The sequence below is a fragment of the Dipteris shenzhenensis genome, chromosome 21 (genome assembly GCF_047967505.1).
Source record: "Dipteris shenzhenensis isolate YYH24624 ecotype China chromosome 21, Dip_SZ_1.0, whole genome shotgun sequence".
Lineage (NCBI taxonomy): Eukaryota > Viridiplantae > Streptophyta > Polypodiopsida > Gleicheniales > Dipteridaceae > Dipteris > Dipteris shenzhenensis.
The window spans coordinates 4,132,064-4,158,548 of NC_141616.1; the positions used below are offsets into that span (position 1 = coordinate 4,132,064).

Consider the following 26,485-nt stretch of genomic DNA (forward strand, 5'->3'; position numbering starts at 1 on the left):
GGTTCAAAGTCGACAGACAAGGCCGCAGTACACGCTACCTCTGTTCCTGATTCCCGAATCCCCATTGCTCACGGCCTGCTCCCCAGTCCCGAGGACTCCCGACTTCCCAGTGCCCACTCCCCATCCCAGAGTGAAGTGATCGATCACAGGTTACGACTCCGAAGTCCGAAACAGTCAGCCCGCTTTGCTGTATGCAAATTGCAATACTGTGCACGGTGTGCACAGTTCAGGTTCGTCCAATTTTCTAATGATGATGTGCTGCTCCTGGGGCTTTGAAACAATAAAGGAGTGTCTTGAAAGGTCTACTATCGGATCAATGAGACCCTTTGCGCAAGCTGCCCAAACGAGAGGACGTTCATCGCCATGCCTTTATTACTCTCCTCCTTAATCCGCCCCTGTGAACGGCAGCGGCTGCTGTCCTTGGTGTCGCGGACATTAAGTGACAGCTATCGGGTTTTGTAACTTTGGCGTCTCTGCTTGACAAAATCCTTCGAAAATAGAGCTTAGCTGATCTGAATCGATTCTATGTGGATCATGGATGTCAGAATCTTCGACGTTTGGAAGCACCGATGATGTATCACAAAACGGATCCACCTTCAAAAAAACACTAGATCTACCCAGAGTCCCGAGTCCCGACTCCCAACTCTGCTAAGTTGTTTCCATTCCTACCTTTGGCTGTAATAACCCCTTCTTGCTTTATGCTCAAGGCACCCACGTATATCGTGCTAGTTCTTCAACCGTGCAATTGGACGTTTGATCTTGGGAGCTGCCTGAGAGGACAGCTGAACGGATTAGAAGTTCAATGCCATGTGGAACTTGCTTATGTTGCACGGAGAGTGCTAAAAGTCATTAGTGCCCGGTCAAAATTTTCATCATGGCATCCCTGTTTTTCTTCCCAAGAAAGACAAAAGGTAGACCTTTGGTAAAATTCAATGGTTGCTATTACTTCTTAAGACCAACAAAATCACATTGAGATCAAACACATCTATATCTATGCTATTCTTTATGGAGAGGTTTCAAATGGTAGAAGCTCGCATTGCCACGTGGATAAAATTTGCGGTTCGGGAGCTTTGGGGGAGCTTCGGAGAAGGTGGGAGGAGGTTAGGGAGCTTAAGGTGAGCTCCGCACGGGCACATGGCAAAAGGCACAGAGACATGCTGTGGAACCCAAAACTCACGATGGTGGAAACACATGGCGGTGGCAAATTCATGATCTGCATAGTCCACATGGAGTGACTGTCGCGTGGAAGCAGACAGTCAGGTGGATTTCGAGGCATTGGATCAATATTTGATCCAATAGTCTAAAAAAGAAGCTCGGGTTGTGTGGTAGATCGTGAATATATAGAGTGCATTTAATAGACTAACACATACACACACACACACACACACACACACACACACACACACATATAGTGCATTTGAAGGGGTTCGCGAAGACAATTAAAGTTTTGACACATCAACAGCTACCATCCACGTGGTAGTCGAGCAGCGGGTGGTACGGTTTAGCATACACCATGGGTGTCATCATACAGCGTTGCATGCCACATGGCGAAACAACATATACACGGTTAGAGAGAACTAGAGAGAGAGAGAGAGAGAGAGAGAGAGAGAGAAAGACTGCATATAGATAAGTACATGACTATATAAATATAAATATATTTATATTTATATTTATAAATATATACATGTATATATATATATATATATTGTTTTACATGTTTAATTATATAAAATAAATAAATAAATACAAATGCAATGGGTATAATATAAAATAATATATTATATAAACTATAATATGTATATATATATTGTATATTGTATACTATATGTTATTTATAGCATCTATATTTTTTAATTATATATATTATATACTATACATTATATAGTATACACTAGAGAGAGAGAGAGAGAGAGAGAGAGAAGTGTAACTGGGAGAAAACTTTTATGCTTAGGTCTAGCAGACCCTCCGCCTGAATGGTTAAAAGCGCTCAAGTTTTAAATGATCCAGTGGGGAGAAATCACTAGGTACTCAAGTGCTCCTATAGGTTTGAGGGTTACCCTCGTGGTAGCGGTTTTATTGGTTTCAAGAAAAGGTTAGGTAGAAACTCAGGACGTGGAGCGGTAGTCGTCTACGTTGGAACGCCTGATGCTTAGTTGTGTAGCACATTCTATCGACCACAGTGACGTATGTCACGCACTTTAAGAAGACGCAATGGCTAGAAATTGAGGCACTCTTTTAAGGATTCCTGTGGGTAGAGGAGGTTGGAAAAAGAAAAATACACTATGTTCCATGGGAACCTCTCAAAGCCCCCAAGCCTATTCGCGGGCTAGGAATGCCAGACCCCAAGATCAAGAACATCTCGCTGATTGGAAAATGCTTACGCAAGTTGTTTACATGTCAATCGCTATGGGTAGACATCACCAAGGACTTCATAGTGAAAGACAGAAGCAAAGGCACCAAGGTATGGAGAGACCTGTAGTGGTACAATAGACTAATTTCTCATTTCCCAGTCCACATCCTAGGTTCAGATTTTGTTACAGGCTTAATGGATGCATTGAGATCATGCGTGGGTTTGATAAAGTGGAAAGGAAAGAAGGGCTTGAGAGGAAACGAAAAAGAAGGGCTTGAGATCATGCCTAGGTTTGATAAAGTGGAAAGGAAGGAAGGGCTTGACAGGCAATGAAAGCCTACTTGAGAATATTTTGTGGAGCGTAGCACCAGGACAAAAAAGTGATGTATTTGCACTTCATGACCTTACTAGAGCCAGGACCCTACATAAGAAAAGGATTTAGCAGATGGGTGGACCTGTGGGGTGCTCGCAAAGCTAGACAAAACACAATGGAGGAAATCAGCGCAAGGACCCGCGTGTCTGATGGTGAGATTGATCATTAAGGGCCACTTTGGAAATGATTCCGACAAAGTGGCCGTTAAACAAAGTGGCCACTGAAAGTGGAAGGGTCGAGCAGTGGGTCCTGGGGAAGAATGGGATTAAGGCGAAGCCCATCGTGGTGGAAAGCCATATTCAAGGATGTGTGCACTACAAGGCACATGCCATTTTCTGACGGAAATACTGACCTTTTTAACACTAAAAGGTTTTTTTTAAACGGGCGCAAAGGTCAGTATTTACCTCGCTATTAACGTCAAAAAAGAAATGTCGCTATATAGCGACTCTGGTAAACATCGCTATATAGCGACATTAGTAAAGCATCGCTATATAGCAAACTTTAATAGAACTTTTAAAAAACATTAGTGGGGCTAAACAGGGACACATCAAGCCCTGTTTTACCCCACTAATGTTTTTTTAATAGTAATTACAAAAGAATGTTTACAAGCACACAAGTGAGATAAAACTCTCAAACCTTGTTTGTTACAAAATTTTCCTTGTGAAAGGGGTGATGCTCAAACGAGCCAAGAGACAAAAGCATATACATGTCGAAGATATACAACCTTGTTTGTTACACAATTTCCCTTTTGAAAAGGGTGATACAAAATCGCTCAAACGAGCTGACATACAAAAGCATATACATGTCGAATCATATACAAACTACTACTAATACTACTACTACTACTGCTCATCCGAATCGTCAGTGTCATGGTCACGTTGGCTTGATCTCTGGCTCTTGTGAGCTATGCTTGATCTCTGGCACTCGTCGATGAAGCCGTGTAAGCCAAATCCCTCGAGATCAACCTCCTCGTCATCACTGCTCACCTCTACTGATGGGACATTCCAGCTTGTAGCCTAAAAGTGAAACCATATTAATTGGAAATTAGATTGGAACTTAAAGAATAAAACAATTTAAAATGTGTGATTACAAGTAGGAGTAGACTTATACCATGTGAGCAACCACCTCAGCCCAATCAACTATCACTCCCATGGCCTCCATCTCAATAAACCACGGCTTCACTCCTATGCATAATGCGCATCTCGCCTCTTTGTCTGTGGGAAGGTGACCCATTGTAGCTTGTTGTGGGCCCAATTTATGAGAGTTAGCTAAACTACATGCAATATGTAATAAAACAAATAGAACAATAAATTAAATGAGAAGAAGTAGACTTACCACCCATGCCTCAAACACCAACCATCCATGTGCACCAAAGTGTGAAGTAGTGTCTCCTCACAGCCCTCATTAGGGAAAAAGGGAACTCATTTTGGGGCCCTGTAAGAAATTCACTATTTTTTGATTTATTTCTCTCCTAAAAGACCTCAAAAATAGTAAAATATGGAAACGTGGCTCAGAACTGTTAGTAAGGACTACAGAACTGTCAATTCAGAAAGGAATAAGATAATCTTTTGTCTGACTAACATGATTTTGCATTAAATATCTCCTTAGATTTTTTTTTAAAAACCAAAGATTCCACATCTCTTTTGCCGACGTGTGCAGGCCTTTCATAAAGAATCCATCACTAAACTTGGTGATTGCAAGTTTTCAAAATATTCACATGGATACCGCCACACTTCCATGATTCATGTTACAAAACGACTATGAGATTGACAAACAAACTTCGCAACCTCAAAAGCACAAAAAATGGCCGATACTAGTGAGTCACTATCTCAGAAGAAGCGATTACACCATCTTCACATCGACTTAGAAGAACAATATGCTCTAGCACAAAAAATACGAAAGGATACGGTGCTGAATGCTCAACAGCGGGAAAATATGAAAAGAGAAGGGCTTCAACATATTGACTTATGGTGCGATGGAAGCATATATCCAAAATGTCAAGCAAAAAACTCTACACCTCCATTTGCCAATCCCACCACATTACTGAGGTTTGTCGGCGATGGACAAAATGGACTTCTTGGTTATATTTTAGCGCAATCTGCATTTGCAGAAACGTATAAAATGATGTACCTACAAGAAAAGGGGGCCAAGATGCAGGAGATAGCCATTCGTGCAAAATTGGAGCAGTAGTTGCAGAATGAAATTGAGGAGCATTCAAAGAGTAAAAAAGAGTTGACAAGAGCAAGAAAGAAGAGAATCGTGCTTGGAGACAGACTATGTAGCAGGAAGATTAAAAACATTGCAAATTTGAAGGGCTAGGACTGGTGGATGTAAGCGACGAATTCAGGAAGCAAGGTTAGATTGAAATTTATCATTTTGTATACTCAAAAAGGCTCTCAAATGACTATATCTATTTCGTCCCTTACCATAAAACAAGAATGGAGGTGCTGAATGATATAGGCGTATTGTGTTATTGTTATAGGAAATTATTGGAGCCTACAAAAGAAAATATGGATCCGAACCTTCTTCCTATTAAACAAATGAAAGGATTGCTTTCTTGTGGTGTAGCAAAAGGTTTGATTGAGGAAAAAAAATACAAAACAGTCAAATGCAATGTTGTAGAGGACTTTGTATCCAATAATCAAGTTGATGGCACTATAATCCAAGAGGCTCTTGATGTTAGTGGAGTTAGCAGGAAGGAATATAGTTCGATTTTCCATGCGATATCCTCAACTTTGAAAGATCAAAGGATTAAACGAGTTTTACTGCCAAATCCAGCAACCGTGTGGAGGATAAGAGGTCATTTGAATGAAAGTATAGATGAATTTATTGGGCAATATATCCATATTAAAGAAATATTTCATGGTGGTAAAGGAACCACTGTGTATGATCCTTGGAACAATATATTTGTAGATCTACAACAACTTCAAAGAAGAATGGTCGAGTTTTATGGAATAACATTTGAGGAGTGCAAAGGCATTTTGAAATTTGTTATCAAACTAGATGAGTGTGAGGTTGTAAAGGAAAAGAAAATGGAAAGAGTTACTATTACATGGATGAATGGAGCAATTGATACATCATTAACTGAAGCGAGTTCGAAGTATTTTAGTGTGCAGTCGGAGAAACACATATGGTGGTTAGGCTCTCAGGTATGATCATTTTTTGTTTTGTACTTGATTTTGGTCATTGTTTTCAAATCTGTTATAGTAAGACTTTTGTTCTCTATAATCTGGTTGGTGAAGACAGAAGACCATGAAACACTAGATTGGGTGTTTCACCACACGGAAATACCAAGAATAATCAAAAGATAAGTGCAAGGCGAGAATCTCCATGTTGCAGGAAAAGGTGATTTTCAAGTAGAGTGGCACATGGCCGGGGATCTTAAAACACTTAAGTGCATGTATAATGTTAGTAAAGGAGGCAATTCAAAGTCTCCTTCTCTTTAATACAAAGAATTAGCTCAAGTAATGGATTCAAAATGGTGGAAGAGAGCACCTAATAGAGATAAAGTTGACCCTAACTTCAAGGCCATTGTGGATATTCCACTATGTAATGTTCACATCTGCACATTGCATGGTCTATGTCGAATTATTGAGAAATTGGTATTTTTATATACTGGATTTGCTTGGAAACTCTGTCCCGAAAAAAATAGAAAGGATGCTCTTCAAGCATTGGAAAAAGTGTTATCCGATATAGGTTTGCATGGAGGAGATGTTCAAATCACAAAGGATTTTAAAAAGTCTACCAATGGCAAGGAGGTACCAATCAAGCCCTCTATTGCTGGTGTTAAGGCAAGAAGATTCTTGTCTCGACCCAAACATAGTAAGCAAGTAAGGCAAGGTAGAGTAGTTTCAAACATTAATTATGGATTGTGGAAGCAAGTCCATAATGCTGTGAAAGATCATGAGGCAGATGGGGAAGCACGAAATGTGAAGGGAGAGGTGTGGAGGTCTCTTGATCAACTCTTCATGTTCTGTGACAAAGTAACATGGACAAAGAGTGATTACAAGAACTTTGAGGAGGCAATTAAACATTTTGGGAAGTCAATGAAAGACGCGTGGACAGCCTGCAATATAACTTACTACATGGTAAGGTTTTGTCTTCTTCTTTTACTTAAGTGTGATCCTCTTTTTTTAATTACTTACTATGCATTCTTATGTCTTACAACATATCATCTACAACCACCTTCCCTATTTTGTCAAAAAGTATGGATGCCCAGCAATTTGGTCTACCCAAGGCATGGAGAAGTCTCACTACATGGCACGTAATGCATTTATCAGACACACACAACACTATGGAGGGAGTTAGAAGGCAAATAGTCTGAAGGAAGTCTTCCAATGGTTTTACCGAGGCATACTACAGAGGCTACATGCCAAAAGAAAAGTTGCTAGCTTCAAAATCAAGCTTGCTTTTCTTCTAGCCCAAAAGCAAAGACGAAGACAAACTCTAGACAATTCAATGGCAGCAAAGAGACATAGACAATGGAGGGAATCGAAGATATTTAGAAACCATAAATGGACAAGTAAACATGAATAGGACTCATTTGTAACTTATTGGTGTTATGTCCACATGTTTTCAAACTCAATCAATAGAATTTTTTTTTGTGGAACAAGTGACTCTTGGTGTTATGCCTATATGATTTGAGACTCCATCAACAGTATTTCTTTTGTGAAACATATGATCTAAACGTAATACAATTTGTTCGCAATTTCAATATATTGTTTGTTTAATATTTAACGACACCACTCTATCTAAATGTACAAATCATTTCATCTTCAACTTATTGTTCATTTATACAAGATCATACCAGACATCAAAGACTTTGTACAAATCAGTTCAACTTCAATATAATGTTTGTGCTATATTTGATGACTAAATCCTATTTCTCCCAGGGCCTGCCGATCGAAACTCTCTTTTTGATCTTGATTGGAGTCTTTTTCTTCTTTATTGGCTTGATGTTGACCGTCCGTTTATCAATGCTTGCCTCTGTTGCTTGTCTTGGAGGGGTATCCTTTTCTTCAGCTGTCTCCACGTGTTCTTCTTCTTGGATTGTGTGGCCTAATGCAATCATGGGTGGCTCTCGAAACCTTATGAGCTTGTGTTTTCCATAGCCCTCCAGAGATTTGGGTTCCTTAACACCACATGCTAATGCATAAGAAGTGTAAGACAAAAAGTAAGCAGCGCTAGAGGCCTACTTATTCACATAATCTCCAAATATATCTATGGCAGACAACCTCTCTAAGAAAATGATCTTTTCCTTTTGCCATGAAAGATCATGTCCACCTAAAACCCTGGACAAACATTTTAAGAAGTAAACAATGGCTTCTCCATTGTTGCTCAACTGCCTATGGTAAATCAAGATCTTAGCACTGCCTAGATCATGAATATAATGAGCTAGGCTTGAAAGTTTGCGAAACCCAACCGGCCTGCTTCCACTTGATCTCTGGAGGAATGTGTCATCCTCAATTTGTAGCTGCCACATATCAAAAGATTGGAGTGAGACAATACACAACCTACAAAACATTTAAGCAGAAGACAAAGTATTTGATTTGAAGTACCTTCTCATTTTCATCAGCAACAAGCAGTTCATCTTTCCAAAGATTTATTCCTCTCCCCTCCAGTCCAGCCTCTTCTTTAAGCTTTTCCATGTATAGTGCTAAGAGATTCATAGCTTCCTATGTGAGCTGGAAGGCAGCTTCGTCTGGCTCTTGGAACTTTTCAGCCTCTTTGAAACAAAAAGTAAGGGCCTCTACAGGATCAAAAATTGTTTCCAAAGCCAGTAGTGAATGGTCATCCTCTATGCCAACCTCCTTGTCAAGCCTTGAAGCTTGGGCAATAAGGGAAATGGCATAGTCCTCCCTCAAATTGAACATACACTCTATATCATGGAGGAAAACATAATCTTTTCCACCAATCAAGACACTTGGAAGCATGGGCACTGCATAGTTGCTGCTCTGAACATCAAAATCTTCATCTGGCTGTGCTCCCCTAAGAGTTTTTGTCCTCAGTTGAACAAGGTCAAGAGCAGCCACTTGTAGCCCCTCATCCTGAAGGTCGATATCTTCTTCTTGCTCTGCCATTTCTATTACCAAAGAAGCATCCTCTTTTTCCTCTGCTTCAGATGTGTCTTCTTCTTCAGTCTCCTGCCCTTGTTCATCCAAAGAGTCCTGACTAAAGACAATGTACATAAGGAATGCCATGGATTCTTCAAGCACTCTACACTTTCTGGTGTGCAAGTTACAATTGAATTTATATTGATCAGGCAGGCTGTCAAATCTTCTATTCACATGGTACCTCAGCCTATCAATGGAGACAATATGATTTATATGCACAAAAAACTTTTCACCTTCCACAATTCTTCCTGCCTCTGTCAGTTCTTTGAAGGTATCCCAATGGTTTGAAAGAAAATCTTTGTGATGCTCCAGTACAGACCTCATTGTGAACTCCATGTTGAAAATACTGTGGTATATGTGGAAGTTACTCTGAGCCTTGCATTTGTGAAGAAACTCAAATAGGAGAAAATTTGGAGACTTGTCCTCTTCTGGTTCCTTTTGTTTTGTGATGGAAGAATCAGCATTCTGCTCCAGTCTCTTCCTTTTGCCTGTTCCAAAATTTATATACATTGAATTCTATATGCTGACATATGCAATCAGTGAATGCATAGGATATCACCAAATAATTCCTTCATGAGCTCTCATGACTCACCTGGTGATTGCTGTGGTCTAATAATAGCAGCAAAAAAGTCCAGCTTCCTCTTGAAAGGTGGGGCCTGGGAGTCAACTGTTCCAAAGCAAAAACATTTCTCATCATCAAGGAAGAATTCCACAGAGCCAAAGATAGCAAAACAATGAGGTAGAAGTGAGAACCAAAAGAGACAAAGGAATTTGCAGGAAAACGCGATGGGGGACCATTTGGAAAATATAAAGCACTCTCCTCGTATTTTGTTGCAAATTCTCGAGTTCTGTTAATATGCATGTCAAATCAAACACTAGGTTCATCTCATTGATTCCTGGATAGTATGATTTGATATGCAAGAGAAAGGCTGGAGCTGAGTGAAGCTTTTCATGAGGAATGTGTCAACAACAGGAATTTGCAGCAAAATGCGATATGGGCTACCTAGAGATGTATAAACCACTCTCCTTGCATTTTGTTGCAAATTTCTAGGTTCTATTCATATCCATCTCCAATCAAATTCCTGGGTGATTTACCACATTCTTGGACGGTATCAATTGAATATGTAACAAGAAGGGTGGAGCTGAGTGAAGACATTTGGATATCAAAAATCTAATGGATGGAAGAAATATATGTCAAAAAACATTGAAAATAATCTAGAATTCTGACCTTTTTTTTCCTTTTCCATGCTGTTGGAGCTGCACTGGTGAATCTCTTGCTCTTTCACTAGCTTGAACTCTGCACTCTAGGTAACCTGGAGATCTGGCAGTGGTAGTAGTCTTCAGGCAAGTTGTAGTCTGGATGGAGTGTGCTGGGTAGGAAAGGATCAGAGAGAGAAGGAAAAGGAAAATGCGAGGGTCCTGGCAGGGATGAAAGATTGGGAGGTAGGGGAGGGAAGAGTGGTTGTGGAATTGATTATGAAATCATGAATGGCACAAGTTCCAAGGCATAAAGTGTACCTTTCACATGTGCCAAGTTTCAAACTCCAAGAGATCTGGGTCCCATCCACACGTGTGAAAAATGACTACATTCCACACGTGTGAGATTTAGAAGCTGCCTTATTTGTATTTTGCACTTATTTGTGGTATCCTGTCTTAGCCCTCTTGCCCTCCAGTCTCAGCTCTCTTGCCTCCCTACCTCCATACTCTGCAACATCAGCATCCTGACCAGCAGCACAGGTTCATCCCCAGCACATGATACTCATCAGCAGCACAGCACACCCACAGATAGATTTCAGGTTAGTATTAATGGGTTCTTCCCTCAGTCTCTGCAATCTTCTTGCCTACCATAGAAACAATCCATCCTGCATGGAAATGCATAGACTCAGTCCATATTTTATTTAGTTGTAAAGACAAAGAAATCACTGTAGGAATGCAGATCTTCAAGTGTGATAATTGCATGTGAGGGTAAAACTGTACTTATGGGTTCTTCCTTCAGTCTGTGCACACTTCTTGCCTTCCATAGAGACTCAATCCATCCTGCATGGACATGCAAACACCTTCAAATTACTAAAGGCATATTCCAGCATGCTGCCTCATGAATTTGCAGGAAAACGTGAGGAGAAGGCCTTAGGAATTTCAAACAGCCAAAATCGCGTTTTGTTGCAAATATTAAAATGTTGATTCATCCACCCCTGTCATTCTGGTTTTGTGACTTCCATAGTTATCCATGGCTGTACTCTTCTTGCATAAACTCCATTCATATTGTATTTAGTTGTAAAGACAGAGAAATCATTGTAGGAATGCACCAGCATGTCACTTCAGGTATTTGCAGCAAAATGTGATTTAGACCTATTAGGAATTTCAAACTCCTCATATCACGTTTTATTGCAAATTTTTCAATGTTGCTTCATCCACCCCTGTGATTGCCTTTTTGTGTCATACCATGTTCTCCATGGCTATAATCTCTTTCCATTGCTTTGTATGCATTTTGTTAGAGTGATGGCAAGAACCAAGTCAACTGCAAGGAAAGCTGGCAAAGGGCCAGGGCTTGCAGCAACAACAGCTGGGGCAGGTACCAAGAAATTTAGTGTGCCTCCAAAGGGAAGAGCTGCACATGGCAGGAAGGGTAAGCCAATGAGCCCACTCAAGCAAAAAGCCAAGAGATTGAATCATGGTGCAGGTGTGCTAAGGGAAATCAAGAAGCAATAGAAAGCTATAGGCTTTGCAATCCCCAAGGCACCTTTTCAAAGACTGGTGAGAGAAATATGTGATAGTTGGCACCTTGGGTTCAGGTGGAACAGGACTGCCATTCTTTCCTTACAAGAAATGGCAGAGGATTACTTGGAAAAATATTTTGAAGATGTAATGCTGGTAGCAGCCCATGCTCACAGGGTGACTTTGATGGCCAAAGACTTCAACACTTTGTCCAGAGTGAGATGAAGGTATGACAAGCTTGTTCATCCTATGGAATGGCAGGACATAAAGATGAGACATATTATTAATTCCACCTACAAGGAAGTTGAAGGTAGATGAGGTTAAGGTTGTTGAAGTAACCCACTCAAAGAACACCAGAGGGAAGGCTGCTTATGAGGAGTCACTGAAGCAGCAAATAAAAGAAACAAAATCTGTTATAGATGTGGAGACTGGAAAGAGGGAGCTGCAGATACATAGAAGGTTGCAGGGGCTGGGCCCTAATATAGTTGTCCATATTGAGGATGAATTTTCAGTGAATTATTTTGACTTGACAAAACCATGCTTGGCAGCATTGGCTCATAAGAATGAGTATTTCTTAGATACTATCATTCTTGCAATGCTCTAGTAAGTGTCTATTATTTTACATTTTTTGCAAAACAATCCTCCTTGTACCTTCTTTATACCCTACCCTAATTATTTTTTGGTCCTATGCAGCATGATGAGAAGCTGGCTTCACCCCTCTGTACAGCATACTATCCATATTATTGATCCTACCATTTCTTCTAAGTTAAGAGATGCAAAGGAAACTCCCATCAGTATTTCCAACTGGTTCAGACATTGCAATTTTGAAGTTATCGATGTTTTGCTACTTCCATACCATAACAAGTATGTGGGTGATTGCTTCTTTTAAGATTCTTCTTTAAGATTGAGAACTCTTGTAGCCTTTGATTTCCTAATGCTTTTTTCCTTATGCAGTGACCACTGGAGTTTTGTTTCTATTGACATCCAGCAGAAGCAATGCTTTATATTCAACTCTCTTAAAAACACACACGGAGAGCTGAAATTGTAAGTGTTGTGTGTGATTTTTGAACTTAAAAATTCATTATTTTGATATCATACTAACTAAATTATATGTATTGCAGTTGTATTAGAAGGCTTATAGATGCATTGGATCACTGTCCTCCTAATGTCTCTCTTTTGGATTCAATAGAGCCAATAAATCTAGAGGTAAAAAGTCGTTCCCTCTACTGATGTCTATTTCATGCTATGCCTTTGAACTTATTGAATAATTTTGTTTTGTTCATATGTTAAAAGTTTCTAACATATCTTTCCAACTGTACAGACACCACAACAAGATGATTCAAGTAGCTACAGATGGAGAGTGCTGATCAGTGCCAAATATCTACTTTCAAGCTATTTTGAGAAAGAACAACCAGACCTTGTAAGAAAAAATAATTTTCATTAGGCTTGAAGATAATTGATAGTTATACAAAGTGTTCTAAATCATCATATGCCATTGCAGATGAAAGAAGATAGCTTCAGCTCAAACTATGTATATAATTTCAAAGCTCATACAATTTGGAGGTTTTTGAGCTATGCCTCCCCTAAACTTATTGTACCAGCTACTGTGGAGTTGGGTGAGAGCTCTAACGTACAAGAAGGTGTCATACACCTTGATGCCACAGATAAAGCTGATGTGGTGCCACAGGAACAAGGACCTGGTGCTGATGAGGAGAAGCCACAAGAGCAAGAACCTGCTGCTGATGTTGTTGAGGAGAAAATGGAGCAATAGCAAACAGATGCTCCTAGGGCAGTAGAGGAGACAATGGAGCAACACCAACATACTGTACAGGACAGGATGGAGCAGCAAAAAATAGATTCTCCAAAAAATGATGAAAGGGAGATCTTGGAACATGTAGAGCAGCCTCTGGATCAAGCTGTACATAAATAGAAAATGGATGTCAGGAATATGTTCTACATGTACAACTAAACACTTCTGTACAAAATTTTACTTGATTGAATACAAAACCTTAGTTTATGGAGTCTGTGTTATCTCAATTTTCAAATTTTCAATGTCTTTGCATTTTATTGAGCTCTCTCTTCTTTTGAGCAACTGCAAAAAAGCAATATGAATCAATAGGGTAAAGTAAACTAATAGCAGTGCTTAATGAGACTAGGATAAATCAGATGGTGTACCTTTTTATTGTTGTAGATAAATAAAAAGTGATTTGAAATAGAACCTTCTGTCTCAAACAGAATGTCATTGCGCAATTGAGCTAGGGAGCAACATTCTCTTAATGAGATATTGACTAGCACATCACCATTCTCAACAACACCAATATCAAGAAGTTTATTTTTTGCACCAAAAGAATCTTCATCTTGATCCATTGGGACTAGTTTTGTGCCTAGCATTCGACTGCGCTTATAATAAAAAGAAAAAATTGTGATGCAACCATGTACTTCAGTTGCATGGAAGGTTGGACAACCTCACAAAACACTAAACTACATGTCTTCTTATCCCAACCTTTATCCAAAAATTGTGGCATGCATGCCGAACTTGTTGCTTTAATTGTGAACATTGTTTTTGAAACCTTCACTGGAAAGGCATTAAACAAGTCCACAAAAACTGTGAGAGGCATGCATAAAGAAATTTTTATTATCCTTGTGGCAATATTGGGCCTCAGAGCTTTCTGTACTTCTTTGAAAAGCTTGGCCCTATATGCCTCTGTAACACTAGAATGTGGGTGAGGCCAATCCACTGAATTCCATGCCGGAAGGTCTTGTTTCCTTAACACACCATGTGTGTTAGCATTGTCCAGCAACTGATAAAAATGATCAGTAAAAAATATACCCGATTGAGCTAGCTCTGTTGCAGATCGACCTTGGTATTATTGTTCTCCTATTGATCCATGCAGAACATCTATAAATCCCAGAATACAATCGATGTTTTGCCATGTCTCATACGATGAAGGGTATAAATCTGAAATAAAAGAACACAAGAATGTCAATAAGCAAAGAAAGAAAGATTCATCTTAAAAATCCATACACCTTGTAAAGAAAAAAACCACAATAGAAAAATATACAATTAGGCTTGTGTTGCGGAAGATCATTTGGATAGTCTCGCAAGACAAGTTCTTTATGCATGTACACATGCTGAATCAAGACTTCTTTCATTGATATCTTCCTTCTGGTGATTTTAAAATCTCATACTCTTCCCTTCCATGATGCCAAGAAAATGTTTTTTGTCTGGGGTCTTTTTCTTTTGCTAGGTTGCATGAGCACCCATGCTCCTTTCGAAACACTAAACCTTTCCCAAGTTCCTTCTGTTTTGACTGTACTTGAATTCTCTACCGAAGAAATAGAAGAAGCAGGTCGACAGGGTAAGGATGTGTGGTATAATTCTGCCTTCATAGCATTATCATCCACAGAGCGTCTTCCACAAGAACGGCCATGGTTTTTATTCACCATGCACCTTCTGAATCTGTAACAATAGAAAAGTAATGTAAACAAGATAACAAATTGAAGTTTCAAGAAAGAGAAAGTGGGCAGACAGAGAGTTGACAAGAAACATCTTACTCTATGCCAAACAGGATCAAGGGAGTAGTTTTGGAAAAGAAGAGGTTGCTGCACAATGAGGCAGTGGTGTAGAATGGTAGACCTTTCGAAGGAAAGGCGGCACAACATTTCAAAGTTCAAATGAAGGTGGAAGCGGGAAGGCCCTTGTCAAATAAAATGTCAGACTAGATTCTATCTTCTTGTCCAAAGATCTTGTGAGAATAAAAAACCAATCTCCACATTAATGTAGCACGCTTGTACCTACATAAACTATTGTTTCTTTTTTCTATTTTCTCTTATTTTCATGAATTTCCAACGTTACGTTGGCCCTCTATTGATTGGTTGAGAGCTTATTTTTCCAATCCATAAAAGGCCCCAAAATGAGCTCCCTTTTTTCCTAATGCCTCTGGTTGTTGAAATTTTCAAGATGGTCCCTATAATCCTTCTTCAAAAACTTGCAGCCATCTTTGTCTGCCCAGCTGGGTCTAGCCTTCCCCTTTGTGATGGAAGTTCACAAGATTGACCTACGATTCTTGAAGACAGAACACATGCGCTCTCGCATGTAAGTGTCATTGAACTCCCAATTTGGGGGGTTAGGGTATTGTCTTTTCAATTCGTCGATGACTGCCTTCTTCTTTTTGCCATCCTAGTACCGCCAGTCAATATTTATGCCACTCTTGAAATGGTGGCTCATTAACTGCCTCATGGTGGCCAGCACTTATGAACCCTTTTTATTTTCTATTATCTCTCCACCTCTAGTGATTTCATAGTACAGGTCCTCGGGTGGGAATGGAGGTGTCATGGGAGTGGCAGAGCTAGAGCGAGGGGCAGAGGGAGTGGGAGAGGGCAAGGGACCTGACTGATACTGGGTCTCATGACTAAGTGGAGACCTGTAGGGATGTGAGTGTTCTAACTCGTCTACATCTCCCAAGTCTATGTAGCAACATTGACCCTTCCTACTCTTCCTCACCTTACGATGGGTACACCTAGGTGATGACCCCTTGATCAAAGGGGCTAGAGGGGACAACTGTCGAGTAGATCCAGCTGTCGGTGTAGGAGAGGAAAGAGCTGAGGTCCTTTGGGATAGCAGAGAGAAGAATCTCACTGCATCCGCATCGCTCATCTATGCGACAAAATCGTTAGGACTTCTGGTGAAGCCATGGGCTGCTAGCAAAGGAGTTCCCCGAGGGGTAGTCACAGTGCTAGGCCCAAGAGGAGTCAGGCCAAGGGTAGTCATAGGGGTAGGCCACTGAGGAGTCACTTGAGTGGAATCAAAGTCCCTTGGAGAGTAGAGATCATGATGTCTCGTCGTAAGAGGGTTTCCATACTCATCTGACGTGCGATGTGATCCCATGTCTAATTTGGGAGGATTGGACAAACGTAGACACAAACACAAAAAACAAAAACAAACACGAGTGCGTAAGAAGCAGAAAGACAATTAATTACTTAAGACTAAAATGAAATTCAAACTCAAGAAATTATGGAAAGACAATTAATCACTTAAGAAAATTATGAAATGACATCAATGCAGAAAGGACAATTATTTACTTAAGACAATTATGAAAAGCCAATTTTGAAAGGATAAATATTTATGAAAAATAAGTGGAATCCAAGAAGGTTGTCATACATAAAAAATATCGCAAATACTATTGTTAAACAAGAGTTCTCAGGTACAAAAAGAGAGCACAAAATTTGTCTCCAAAAGTATGCTTAAGCAAAATCTGTCTCCATAAGAGACATTCTCCAAAAACACCAATATAGTGGAGGAGGTCTACTACTCTGCATTACTGTTGGAGGTACTTTCCTCCTCCGAGCCACTAGGTGGGCACTCGGGACGTCATCCTCAACTTCTTCTAATATGAGGTCATACTCTTCAGGGATTACATACTGGCTCTCCATAAAAGCCTCCACGCAACCCTTTATGTCCTTTATACATTCATCTTTGGTGCTCTAGCGGTCGTGGTGGTCTCTCAAAAACCTATGGAGATCCCATAGGTTGTGTCATGCATTCCTTCGCTCCTGCTCCATGCACCTTCTGCTTCCCCACCCAAGCACATGCACCTGGACGTTGTACTTCACCCAATTGTTATCATGTGCAATCTTCTGTTTCACATGAGCTAGCATGAGAAGAGATGTCCTAAATCACCCCAACATGGGGGACCGGCGGGGTTGGGGTTTTGGGAGGACAACCATGGGTGAGGGTGTGGTTCTTCCATTTAGAATCTATTCAAAACAAAAAAGAACCAAATATGGCTAAGGAGCAAAAGAAAAAAGAACCAAATACAGCTAAGGAGAAAAGAGAGAGATGAGAGGAAAAAAGAGAGGGGAGAAAGAGACAAAGCATATGCTTATGCATAAGCATAAGCATCTACTTTAGCATAAGCATAAGAAAAGAGTGAAAAGAGGTTGAAAGAGAGCGGAAAAGAGAGGGAAAGAGAAGAGAAGGAAGAGGGGAAAAGAGAAGGAAAAAAGAGAGGGGGAAACAGAGGGGAAAAAAAGCATATGCAAATAAGAGGAAAAAAGAGAGGGGAAAAAGAGCATACGAGCATAAGCATACGCAAATGCATATGCTTATGAAAAAAAGAAAAGAGGATGAAAGACAGGGGAAAACATAGGGAAAAACAAGACGAAGGAAGAGGGGAAAAGAGAGAGGGAAAAGAAGAAAAGAGAGGGGAAAAGAAGAAAAAGAGAGAGAGCATATGCATGAGCATAAGCATAAGCATACGCAAATGCATATGCAAATGAGAGGACAAAAGAGAGGGAAAAAGGAGAGAAAGCATATGCAAATGAGAGGAAAAAAGAGAGGGGAAAAAGAGCATATGAGCATAAGCATACATAAATGCATACGCTTATGAAAAGAGAGAAAAGAGGGTGAAAGAGAGGGGGAAAGAGAGGGAAAAAGAAGACGAAGGAAGAGGGGAAATGAGAAGGAAAAGAGAGAGGGCAAAAGAAGAAAAAAGAGAATAAAAGAGAGGGGAAAAGAACAAAAAAAGGGAAAGCATATGCTTATGCTTATGCAAGAGCATATGAGCATATGCTCATGCATAAGCATAAGCATATGAAAATGCATTTGCTTATGAAAAGAGAGAAAAGAGGATGAAAGAGAGGGGAAAAGAGAGGGAAATGAAGAGGAAGGAAGAGGGGAAAAGAGAAGGAAAAGAAAGAGGGAAAAATAAGAAAAGAGAGAGTGAATAAGAGAAGAGAGGGGAAAAGAGGGTTCCTATGCCCATCACTGTAGCTAGCGCTTAAGGCACTAGCTGCAAGCCAATGTAAATCACAAAAATAGAAATAGGAAAAGAGAGGAAGCACTTTCTTACCTGGAAAAATCCCGCTTGGTGTTTTGTGGATTGGCCCTAGAAAAGAGAGGAAACATAGCATTTTTTAGATAACTAGTTAGAGAAAGGAGGAGTGTGGAGAAGCAACTTTCCAAAGGGATTGGATTGAGGAGACACGCATAAGCCTACAAACAAGGAGAAAGCACGAAAGGAAGGGAAAGAGAAGGAAGAGAAATACCAAAAAGAGAAGAGGTGAGTCTTCTTTGTTTCACCAAATCTCGTTTTTGTTCTTCAACTCTAAAAATCAAGCATGAAAATTAGCACATAGGCTTAGCAATGCAAGGAGAAACATGCTTCAACACTCACAAAACAAAATCTCACAAAAAATGAACCTACATTGCTTAAAGAGACACACCTTCTTAAAAAACTTCCTTTCACATGAGCAGAGACGGAGAAGGGTGGAGAGGGAGCACAAGTGTTGGGAGACAGGCTGGGTAGGGATGAGGAGTGTGGGGAAGAGGTTGGAGGAAAGTGAGGTCGCAAATATCAGGTTGGAGGAGAGATTTTTCCTTTTCCAGCAATACAATTGTGAAAGATGGTGTCACACAAGGTTTTGGGTTTTATCCCTAGGCATCGCTATATAGTGACACTGGTCAGTCGCTATATAGCGATGCTAAATATCCTCAAAGAATCACTATATAGCAAGGGAACATGGTAAAATGTGGCTATATAGCAACGGTTCAAGGCACCAAATATAGCAAGAGAGGGAAGAAGCTCATAGGTGGCTATTTTTTGGATCTTAATGCATTTTGTGTTGTGATTTTGGGGGTGTGCAGATGGATGGGATGAGTGGAAGTTCATCAGATGATGCACCAATGCTAGGGATCATAGAGGCTTACGGAGAGGTTGTATTGTCATTGCACTCATTGCAAGGGAGAAGTATGACATTAACATCGTATTGTCATGCACCACTTGCAGATGTATGGGGAGGAGCCTGCACCAATACCCATCATTGGTGGTGCACATGGTGATGGATCATCGATAAGTCAATGCTATTTTATTTCATGATCAATATTGCATGCGTACATGAAACAAAACCTTGGAATCAGTTACAAATCAATCATCTCTTGGATCCCATGCATATCTTCAAGAATGTGGGGGCTACTATTTGGGCATACTTGCAATTGGTTGGTTCCAAAGACTCAAGAGGAGTGCAACAAGACTTGCGTGATATGAATAGGATGCCTTGTTTATGGCCCCAAGTGCTTGTTCTTAAAGTTTTTCTGCTGAAAGCAACATGGATCCTCTCCAAGAGAGAGGAGACAGTGGTCAAGGTAGACATTGCCTCTTTTCGAACAATGAAAGGGTACATGTGTTGCTTGAAAGGAGCATTTTCAAAGGACAATAAGCTTAGTGGGCTCAAGTCCCATGATTGGCACAAGGTCTTACAGGTATTCTAAGCTGTAGGATTAGTGTACCGATAATCGTGATGCATTAAAGTAATTATGATTATGTTATATTATTGACATGACTTCTTTGTTGCTTGGATAGTTCATCCTCCCAATTACAGTGAAAGGGTGCTTACAAGAAGATGTTAGAAATGCTATATTCAAGATCAGTGGTATTGTGAGGTATGCTTACCATCAACTCGCATTGATTGAATTTTTTTCAATTTAAGTTGAATAATCTCTACATTGATTATGAATATATCTTACATGAGCATGTGAAATAGGTGGATATCTCAAAAAGAGATCTCCATATCAAGCATCGAGCAGGCTAGGGTGGACTCCATCGAAGCCGTATGCCTACTTCAGAAGCACTTTCCCTCGAGCATTATGACCACTCAAGTGCACTTGCTTGTGTACATAGTTGATGAGGTGGCCATTGCGAGTATTGTTCATAGTCATTGGATGTTTTTTCTCAAGCGATTTATGAAAATTTTGAAGGAATTTGTAAGGAAGAGAGCAAGACTAGAAGCAAGCATGGTAGCGGGATGGCTTGTGCAAGAGTCATTAGTATATATCACGGAGTTTCTTGCATCCATGGTTCCTGATATGCCACAGGCTTGGCATAACAAGGATGATGATCGCATTGTTGGCGAGGTTCCCCAAGGAAAAGGGATTGAAAGAAAGATGAGTGAAGAGCAAATGGAGAAATTCAATAAGTTTTATATTCTCAATAGCAAGGAGATGCAGAAGCGGATTGAGAGATATGAAGCAGCCAAAGTAGAAAGAATAAATGCAAGGAAGAGATTCAAAGTAATGTATAGGTGATCACAACCATATCCATGGGATCTTGCCCTTCTGCCCACTCACATGTCACTTGATTGGCTACAACTGTCTCTACATAGAGCCGAACACGGTGGAGAGACAATAAACGAGTGTGAGCAAGAGTTATCATCTAGATGTATGATGCATGTAAGTTTCTTACCTATTGACATAATTAAGTAGTTATTTGTGACAATGTACGCTAGAAAATAGATGCATTATCATTGTTTTAATGATGCTCTTTTGTAGTACAAAAAGTACAGTGCATTATGGTCATATGGATGACATTTTTGTGTGGAACGCATCGATTCAAGGAGAGTCATGTATGATTGTGGAGTCATGGCTAGCTTCACACAAGATATCCGAGCAAGTGCTTCGAATACCAATCTTTCTCCTCGCAGTTAGATTATTGTGGGACCATACGTGAAATCTATAAATTGATTTTAGACGATGTAGTATTTTTGTTCTTGATGTAAAATGGTTTAAAACTATTTACAACGGTCCCCATGCGACAATGAGGAAAGACAGTAGTGATTTCTTTGCAGTAGACTCCACCAAACTTTGGACCGATGAAAGTGATACTTTTGTTCTTCCCGAGCATTGTGAGCAGGTGCGTACTTATGATTTAATTAATCAAAGTTTTTGTTTTTAAAGATCAATTGGGTGTGAAGTACCTACAGAGCTTAGCTGTCTCCTCATAGCCACCTCTGACTGTCAAATTGTCCCTGTACTCCTTCAAAAACTTCCAATGAGCTTTGTCTTCCCAGTTGGGTTTAGCCTTCCCCTTTGTTATGGAAGTTTGCAAGGTCGACCTACGATGCTTCAAGACAGGACACATGTGCTCTTTCATGTAAGTGTCATTGAACTCCCAATTTGGGGGCTTAGGGTATTGTCTTTTTAATTCATCGATGATTGCCTTCTTCTTTTCACCATCCTAGTACCTCTAGTCAGTAACTATGCCGCTCTTGAAGTGCTGGCTCATCCACCGCCTCATGTTGGCCATCACTTCTGAGCCCTTTTTATTTTCTATTATCTCTCCACCCCTAGTGATTTCATAGTACAGGTCTTAGGGCAGGAAAGGAGGAGTCATGGGAGTGGCAGAGCTAGAGCAAGGGGTGTCACTATCACACCACTAACAGAGTGAGGAGTAGTAGAGGGAGTGGGAGAGGGCAAGGGACCTGACTGGTACTGGGTCTCATGACCAAGTGGAGACCTATAGGGATGTGAGTGTGCTAACTTGTCTACATCTCTAAAGTCTTAGCACCAGCTTAGACGCTTCCTACTCTTCCTCCCCTTATAATGGGTATACCCAGGTGATGACCCCTCCATCGAAGGGGCTAGAGGGCATGACTGTCGAGTAGGTTTAGCCATCGGTGTAGGAGAGGGAAGAGCTGAGGTCCTTTGGGATAGCAGAGAGAAGAATCTCGCTGCCTCTGCATCGCTCATGTGTGCAACAAACTCGGTCTCCTGACCAAGTGGAGACCTGTAGGGATGAGAGTGTGTTGATTCTTCTACATCTCCCACATCTGAGCAGTAGCTTCGACCCTTCCTACTCTTCCTCCCCTTATGATGGGTACGCCAAGTTGATGACCCCTCGGTTCAAGGGGCTAGAGGGGACGGGTGTCGACGAGTAGGTTCAGCCATTGGTGTAGGAGAGGGAAGAGCTAAGGTCCTTTGGGATAGCAGAGAGAAGAATCTCACTACCTCCACATCGCTCATCTGTGCGACAAACTCTTCGGGACTCCCGATGAGGCCATGAGCTACTAGCAAAGGAGTTCCCCAAGGGGTAGTTGCAATGCTAGGCCCGAGAGGAGTCAGGCTAGGGGTAGTTGTAGGGGTAGGCCCCTGAGAAGTCGCCTGAGTGGAATCAAGTCCTTTGGAGAGTAGAGATCATGATGTCTCCTCCTATGAGGGTTTTCGTACTCATTAGACCTACAATGTGATCCCATATTTAATTTGGAGGGATTGGACAAACGTAGACACAAACACGAAAACAAAAACAAACACAAGAGTGGGTAAGAAGTGGAAAGACAATTAATTAATTACTTAAGACTAAAATGAAATTCAAACTCAAGAAATTATGAAAAGACAATAAATCACTTAAGACCGTATTAGAAAAAGTGGGAAAATCCAATGAAATCGGAAGTCTCCAAATTGGTTTTGAAGGATGAAAATGGGCTCTTTTTTGTTTAATGGAGCTTGCTTAAAACTCTCAAGTTTCGTTTCTTTTATGTTATTGGCATGATATTGTGGAATAATTATAATTGAATTGGACTAAAGGATTTCGTGTCCAACATATGAACTAAGGTCGATTTTGTTAGATATCAATGCTCCACTCTCATGTAACTACACGGGAACCAGCTAACTCTACTTGTAAGCCCCCCATATGAGGAGAATGCATTTGAGTAGCTTGGTTATCCAGTAGGTCCTGGTTTGGACACCAGATGGGGGCCATGTGTGGCCTGATGGCTAGATGGCTTCAGATAGAGTTGGCACACCACCAACTAGGCTACATGCAAGTGCAGGAAGGCATGCCTTAACTGACCCCACTGAGGGTAGATGGAGCATTTCTCGGGGCAGCCCACTCTCGGGTTGCGGGGCCCGTTTGGAGCCTCAGATGATCTCGGATGGCTGTGGGCCGAACGGATACCATAGGTTAGTTGCTCTGTTTTGTGCACCGGTTCTATCGTATGGTCGGTGGCCTATTTCGGGACTGACCCCCAATCGACTGTTTTGGGTGGACTGGGTCGGCCACCCAATTGAGCCTAACCGACTATGACTGGTGGCTATATAAGAGCAAGCCCATGAAGCCCATTTCATCACTGGCTACAGCAACCTTGATTCCTTAGCATTCAGCCTCCGTCGTCTTCTACTGTTTCTAGCATGCCATCGAAGCTTCTTTCACAGGAACGCACGATTGGGAGGCAACGCCATCTATTGTATCAATTTTAGAGTAATCAAATTTTTGATTCTCCATACTATCTTGTTTTCTCTCTTGCGTACGAGATCCTATTATCTGTTGAACACCTACGTTGTATTATTTTCTTACAGATTTGGTTTGCATGCTACTCGCTGTTGTATATCCTTTTGTGATTTGTTTCCATATTTATGACGTGTTGTATGTTCAATGTATATATGATAGGTACTTCCATTACAAAACATTGCACATGCATGTAATTATTGCCATGTGGTAATTACAATGAGTCCTAGCTTTTTAACACTCTAAGAAACTTAGTTAACATAGTTCACTACAAAGTTGCTATGTATTGATTTTGCTAATTAGGATAATTAATAATAATTACTATTAGTTAAGTTAATTATTATTAATCAACATAATTAATAATATTTTTTAGTTTAATTTTTGTACTAAAAATTTCCCTTAATATAAAACATGACTAAGTTTGAATGAATGAATATAGAAAACTAGAATATAAATATTGATTCTATTTAAAGTTCATAAAACAAGATTGAGTTTGAACAAACTAGTACAAAAATGAGGGTAAATTTAAAAATTGCTTCATAAAATAAGACCATCTAGAAAAAAGTAGATTGCAAAGGCTGAGTATAATTAACATTCATAAAAGAAGATCATCCAATCTTTACAATTTGTCTTTGCATACATTGGTCTTTGCTCAAATTGACTTGATCTTTCACTAATTAAATCACAGGCATTTGAAGATTTTCTTGTGCTTTCAAGATTGTATTATGTGGTATTTTGACCTTACTTCTTTTATTTGGAACTTTTGTTGTGCTCCAACTCCATACTATTGAATCCACATGCTCCCATTGATCCTCATCCCCCATATATCACCACTCTTTGTTCCAGAAATTAGCATATCATAGTGCATCACTACATCTTCCTCTATGGATAGGACTCCAATACTACACAAATGCCTTCATATAATTAGTGGATGCCTTTTTTGTGTCCACATCTGACAATGCAACACCAAGCCAAATGGGGTATATATCATCACTCGGCTTAACCAAAATGAAATCATTTTGTTTCACATCCACCTCTAGTTTAAATTATTCTCTTGGCTTATTACATGCAAGGCCACGATAATGGTCCTCTAGGTCATCCAAGCCCATAGTCTCAGTATGTTCTATGTCCACTCCATCATTAACCAAGCTATCTTTCCATTGGCTCTTTGGCCAAAAGTCATGACTAAGTTTCTCATGCTGTACAATGGGCTTCTCCATGCAAGAAATCAATGTCTCCCAATAATGAATGACAGGTGCTATTCACTTTCAGTATGAAACCCCACCTATGTTGTTACCAAGATGAGATATCCAATATTCCACATGCTTCTTGATTCCCCAACTTATAACATCTTTATCATTCAAGTATGTTCTTATAGGAACAGCATTGGGAATTCCTGATGGTAGAATTTCTCTACCTTTTGCATCACGTTTCCATAATTGAATACCTTCTAGTGGCTTCCATTGACCTAATTTTGGATGCATCATATATTGGAACACTGGATCACCATCACGCATGAAAAATTGAAACTGCAATGGTTTTGAATGACCCACTAATGCCTCTATTCCTTTGCACAAGTATCCCTTTACAAATGTTTTTAAATCAGGAACCTTTTGAATTACAAATGGGGATGGACGAGAGGTTTGGCATTCATTGAAAGATCGCATCAGATGAGGAAATGTGAAAGTACAACTCGTTCTTAGTTTCTCTGATAACCTACTAAAACAATGCATCGATGTCCTCATGTGTATATCCCACCATCAAGAACCCTAGTTGGATCATTTCAAAGACTCCACATGCAATAAGTAGGGATAAAAATGCAAACAAGTATCTATTTTTATTCTCGAAACTAGAGTTCTCTACCTGTAAGAGTAGTACTCATGGAAGTTGCTTGTACCCTTTACTGGATGAAGTTATCCTTGAACTTGTTATAGCCTGAATGTCATATTTATTTAGTTCTCTTATTGAAAGTCCATCTTCATGCATGTGGCACTCTAATGCATCTCTAGACATCAATGCAGAGAATAAATCTTGACTTCTACTACCGTGCTTGTTTGAAAGATCACCATACATGTGCTTGTCTAACCTCTCAAGGTTTTGTAAACATAGTGACAATGAACCAATAGTGAAATTAGGGTCATTCTTCCAATACTATAAAGAGAAGTTTCCATATGCCAATTGCCCATGTCCATGAGTGAGCATCCCGGTTAAGGCTACTAGAAGTTGCATGATACAATTCAATGATTTTGGTATAGGTTGTAGCCTTGATATGCAAGTCTTGATTTGATCCATCTTGTCATGAATGATGCAAAGATTCTGCTTTGGGTCCAACTCTGAAGACAACCTCCATGCATAATATAGGCTTCTACAAGACATTTGGTGCAAAATGTGTCCGCGTCTCTTTAGTAACAACCGTTCCCTCTCACTTTCTATATTTGTGCTTTCTAGCTTCATTTTAAGTTCAGAGCAAGTGTCGCACTTGTAGAATGTGCTTGTCTTTTGATAGCTAACTTCTTTGAATACAACTCTCCATAATCTACTCAATGTTGACCTTGACAAAGGCTTGTACTTTAGCCTTTCCATTGTTTTGTTGACTTCTCGCCAAATATCCACTTGCTTGTACATGGACGGGAATTCAATGGCCAGTTGTGTCTCATGTTCCCCTGTCATCATTGTACTTTTATGGGGCATTTAATTTGCATTATACTCAACAAACAATTGAATCACAGCTTTTCCAACCTCCACATGCCTCATTCTATTTCATATTTTCTCCTTATTTCCATGCATAGCATTTTGCACTCCAAGATCATATTGATTCTTATACCTATAGAAGGTTGTCTTTGGAATTCCTTGTATTGTGTACCAAGCCTTGCAACAA

The 26,485-nt window shown here is 40.1% G+C and overlaps 1 pseudogene; it reads right to left on the minus strand.

The window, feature by feature from the left end:
- Positions 1-24,875: 24,875 nt before the first annotated feature.
- Positions 24,876-25,983, minus strand: LOC147888387 (uncharacterized; annotated as a pseudogene).
- Positions 25,984-26,485: the final 502 nt, after the last annotated feature.